Source organism: Bubalus kerabau, chromosome 3 (genome assembly GCF_029407905.1).
Source record: "Bubalus kerabau isolate K-KA32 ecotype Philippines breed swamp buffalo chromosome 3, PCC_UOA_SB_1v2, whole genome shotgun sequence".
Lineage (NCBI taxonomy): Eukaryota > Metazoa > Chordata > Mammalia > Artiodactyla > Bovidae > Bubalus > Bubalus kerabau.
Genome location: NC_073626.1, coordinates 31,879,176 through 31,884,337, shown reverse-complemented (window position 1 = coordinate 31,884,337; position 5,162 = coordinate 31,879,176). Strand labels below are relative to the sequence as shown.

At 40.6% G+C, this 5,162-nt stretch overlaps 1 non-coding gene across 1 annotated transcript; it reads left to right on the top strand.

Moving 5' to 3' along the window:
- Positions 1-3,814: 3,814 nt before the first annotated feature.
- Positions 3,815-3,887, top strand: TRNAG-UCC (transfer RNA glycine (anticodon UCC)). The gene has a single exon. It is a non-coding gene; the product is annotated as a tRNA-Gly (tRNA).
- The last annotated feature ends 1,275 nt before the right edge of the window (positions 3,888-5,162 follow it).

Sequence of the window (5,162 nt, the reverse complement as noted above, 5' to 3'; positions counted from 1 at the left end):
ACTTCGATGCCCCTATTCCCAAAGAACTGAGCCTCCCATCTCTTGAGGGGAGAATGTTAGGTAGTTAGAATAGGAAAAAGGAGTCCAGAATGGCGGTGGCTAAATGATAAGGAAGGGAAAAGCCCTCAAAAATAGAACAAAGAAAGGTCTGAGGGCCCCGAGAGAGGACCTCGGGTAAAACAAACAGCACTCCTGGCTAGCCCAATTTACACAGGGCAGGCCCAGGGGGAGGAAAAAAAAAACATATAAAAAGAAAAACCAAAATTGGGCGAGGGGCCTCTCTTCTCTTTGCATCTTTTGGGTTGGCATGCCCTCATGCCTCAAGGATGTATTTTCTTTTACTTTCTAAATAAAATTGAGCTGTAACATGGAGCTATAACACTGGTCCATCCAAAGGCTGTAACACCGGTCCATCCATCGCTCCAAATTTTTCTTGCAATGAGACAGAACAGAGGAAGTTACACACTCCCCCGACAGTTTCACGGTCATTCACCTGGAACTATTTCTGGTTTTGCCATTTGTTGCAGAGGAAAACAAATAGATAAAATGAAACAAAATAAAATATAAAACACAAGTTTATTTTCCTTCAAAATAATGATTGATTGAAAGGATAAGTCACAGCATTTTAAAATAAATACAGGTATACATACATGTACACCAAGCGGAAAATATCATAGCATCTGAAAAAAAGACTGTAAAAATACAGAAATAGACCTGGGATATCCTACTTGGGGAAATAAGATATCACTTCCCACTTTCCCTTATACACAAAATCTGCCTCAATGATTTTTGGTCTGAGGACCTAAAAGAATTGTCTTCGGCCTTGTCTTTAATGACAGTCACAGCTGCTATGTGTCATATCTACATTAGTTGTTTTTGATGTTGCCTTAGGTATTGTCTCAATTATTTTCATAACATCATTGTTATTGCTAAGTTAAAAAACAATCTCCACCTTTCTGCTCCATTCAAAGCCCAAGGGTGTGGGGGAAATCTGTCTACCTACCAGCTGGGCAGTGCACACACACACACACACACACAGGTCTGCAGACCAAACAATCAGCAAGAAGGAAATACGTTTCATTTTGCCTAGTCCAGAAGGGCTTGGCGAACAATGGAGAGAACTGAGATGGGAAAATACCAAAATGCAGCTTGAAGTGTTGATGTGTGTGCTTAAAGGAAAAAAAAAAAAAATAAACAGGGAGATGTGAGTGGCTCTGGATCCTGGTGGGTTGAGGTGAATAAACAGTCACATTCAATGGATGAGCTTTACTTTCCTCATCTCCTCCAGCCATATTTTTTTCCCTGCATTCAGAGCTACTTTCTTCTTACTCCAGATTTACACATGGATAATACAGAAGACAAAATTCTTTTGGCCAGTGACTTCTTTGGTGGTCCAGTGATTGAGAATCCACCTGCCAAGGCAGGGGACACAGGATCAGTCCCTGGTCCAGGAAGATCTCACATGCTGTGGGGCAACTAAGCCTATGAGCCACAGCCACTGAAGTCCGTGTGCCTAGAGCCCGGGCTCCACAGCAAGAGAAGCCACCGCAACAAGCAGATTGCTGGCCGAAACTAAAGAAAGCCCTTGCGCAGAAACCAAGACCCAACGCAGCCATAAATAAACAAATAAAATTTGAAAACAAACAAACAACTGTTTGGGCCAGAGTGAGGCCCATTATTCAAATTGCATGAAGAATGAGACGTCTGTGTACAAACAATGGCTTAAGGCTAGTTTATGAATTAGTAGGTTAGTACCAAGAAAATGCTCAGATGGTAAAGAATCTGCGTGCAATGCAGGAGACTTGGCTTCCATTCCTGGGTCAAAAAGATCCCCTGCAGAAGAAAATTGCAAACCACACCAGTATTCTCACCTGGAGAATTCCATGGACAGAGGAGTCTGGCGGTCTACAGTCCATGAGGTCCCAAAGAGTCAGGCACAACTGAGCAATTAACACACACACACTGAGAAAATATAGGTCAGTCTTCTGGTGGTTTCTTCTCTGTGTTTTTGACATCTGCGTAATCAATTAAATATTTGTTTAGCTTTTATCTGATCACCTGGTTTTCCTGTAGGAAATTTTAACATAGCATAAAAGTTCTCTAAAAAAAAAAAGGCAAAGCTGATCTTTCTTCTTATCAGCCAAATGTAATACACACCACACACACTCATGAATGCACACTCACACCCATATGTATACACAACCAATTTCTGGTAACCGAAACCAGGAATTACAGCATGGGTTTATTTTTAATTTTACGATTGTTTAATCTTTTTTTTAGCATTTCTTGGCTCATTTAGGAAAATGTAAACCCTTAAGGGTATATGTTGTGTGTTCAACTTCCTTTCCATCCTTCTCAGCACATCATTGCTGGGGCATAATAGGAATTCAGAATATGTTAAATAAATTTATAAATGTATGAGTAACTCAGAACATAACTCAATTATTAAATGCTTAAAAACAATGTATTTTATTAAGCAGAGTTGATTTACAATGTTGTGAAAAGCTTTTAAATTAGCAAATAAAAAGATGAATTCGCTGGCAGGAAGATGGGAGAGAAAAGGTGTGTGTGTACACAGAATTATCATTCCAGCCCCCTTCAGGGCCACCAGTACAATCTTCTGAATATTTGCTGTCATGACAATATCAGCAGCTTTGAGAAAGGTACGAATTTTTTGAGAAAATAACATTCATCCAGACCCTTTTTTGTGGATATAAGCAGCCATGTAGAACAAGGCAATTTTTAATCCATTCACTCTGTATTTCATGCCTGGTCAGTCTCATAGAAATTTTCCAAATTTCTTCTGTGAATTCTTGAAATAAACATAAGCTGACAAGAGAGAATACATACATATATCAAGTGGATCCCTTTGGGGTGGAAGACTAAAGCTTGAAAGATGTATTCCAAAAGCAATGGTAATATCTTATAGGTGAGGGGCCAGAGGGGTGCAAGGGCCCAGGGTACTGGGGAGTCAAAAATAAAATATAGAAAGGAATTTTTATATTCTATCTTATGAACATTTATATTTGTATTAAATAAGAGCTAACAGCAATTGCCGTTAGCAACTAAGAGTTGTGTTTGACTCTTTTGTGACCCCATTGACTGTAGCCCTCCAGGTTCCTCTGTCTATGCGATTTCCCAGGCAAGAATACTGGAGTGGGTTGCCATTTTCTTCTCCAGGAGATTTTCCTGATGTAAGGATCAAACTTGTGCCTCCTGCTTGGCAGGCAGATTCTTTACCACTGAATCACCTGCCACATGGGAGGCTGGAGTTAGATTCCAGGCCCATGCAGCCGTAGCGTCCCCTTTGGGCTTTCTGGGTAGCTCAACTGGTAAAGAATCCACCTGTTATTCAGGAGACCCTGGTTCAATTCCTAGATTGGGAAGTTCCCCAGCTACCCATTCCAGTGTTCTTGGGCTTCCTTGGTGGCTCAATCTGGGTTCGATCCCTGGGTTGGGAAGATCCCTTGGAGGAGGGTATGGGAACCCACTCCAGTATTCTTGCCTGGGGAATCCCCATGGACAGAGGAGCCTGGCAGGTTACAGTCCATGAGGTCACAAAGAGTTGGACACGACTGAGAAACTAAGCATAACTGGGAAGCCCTGAAAGTAATTATAGCTAATATTTATGGAGTATATACTATGTTCCAGGAATTTTGCTTCATGTGTTATTTCATTGAATTCCCATAACAACCCTGTAGGCAGATACTATCACTGCTTCAATTTTACCATTGAGCACACCGAGGCCTTAAAGGAATGAAAATCACTTGCCAGAGGACACAGAGCTAAGTGCAAGAGCTGCAGTACTGGGACTTCCCTGGTGGTCCAGTGGTTAAGATTCTGTGCTTCCAATGCAGGGGGCCCAGGTTCAGTTCCTGGTCAGGGAACTAGATCCCACATGCCTCAACTAAGACCTCGTGTGACCAAATAAGTTTGTTTTTGTTTTTGTTTTTGTTTTTAAAAAGAAGCATAGTGTAAACTCAGAGACCAGATTCCATACTTCTAGTCATCATACTCAACTTCCTCAAATAAATAAAAGTTAAGATTTCATTTTTGGAATCGAAGACTCAATCTTACTGTCTTATAGCCACACCTCCTTTATTTCTTATGCTTTGTACTGGAAACGTACACTTCGGTTCCGTTAGACACGCCAAATGTCTATGACTGTATTACATAACCACTCCCAGCACCTGCAACAACAGGATGAGGAAAATGTATACGCATTGGCGGGGAGTGGGAAGCAGAAAGGAAGAGAGGCCAGAAAAAGACATCTGAGCCCGGTGGCCAGTCTTCTTTAAGTGAAAAACAAAAGGCCAAGGGAGATGCACTGGCAAGGGATTGTAATTGAGGAACCTGAGTATCCTGTTCATTTGGAGATGCCCTAAGCAGAAGTTGTGGTAATGCTTTTTATATGCTTAAAGTCTATTTTTTTTAATTAACAAGGGAAATATAATTCAACATTTCTTTTGTTTAGTGAGCCTTCAGGAGTCTTCCTTGTAAAAGCCTTCTTTGGCCTGGGCTATTTTTCTTCCTAATTGTCAGGATCCTTAAACTTTTCTACAGGATAATGAACAAGAAAAGAGAAATATACATCCAGGGTCCCTTTCTCCTTCGTAACTGGCCATAGCCTTTCTTCTCAGCTTTAAACAGGTATTTTCAAAGCTACCTCGATTGAATACTCCAATATGAATGCTCTACTTGACTAAATCTCTGGCACACTGACCTTCATACCCTTGAAAATTGGGTTTATTTTCCGAATGAAAAGGAAGAAGACAAAAGAAAATGTATTGACCTCCTTCCTATAGCATTCAGGAATTAAATAAGCTGCTTTCATTTACTTACAATAGGTGATTGTCATCTTTCCCATTTTAAACAAATAATTGGAGAAAAGCTATTGATACTGACCGCCTATCCAATGTGGTGAGTACCAGGACTGAGATATGAACCCTTGTCTCTGGTCCCTAAAGATTTTAGCTATCTCCTATGTGTACTGCTTTGGGGGCAGTGACGATTTCATATAGAATTCACGCTGCTTTATTAGCATCAGCATTATAAATGTTAGTAATAGCCAATATTTGTTGAAGGTTTACCAAACACCAGACAGCATGCTGAGAGTTTTCATGTTTCTCTCGTGAACTCCTAACAACAACTTTGCAAAGAGT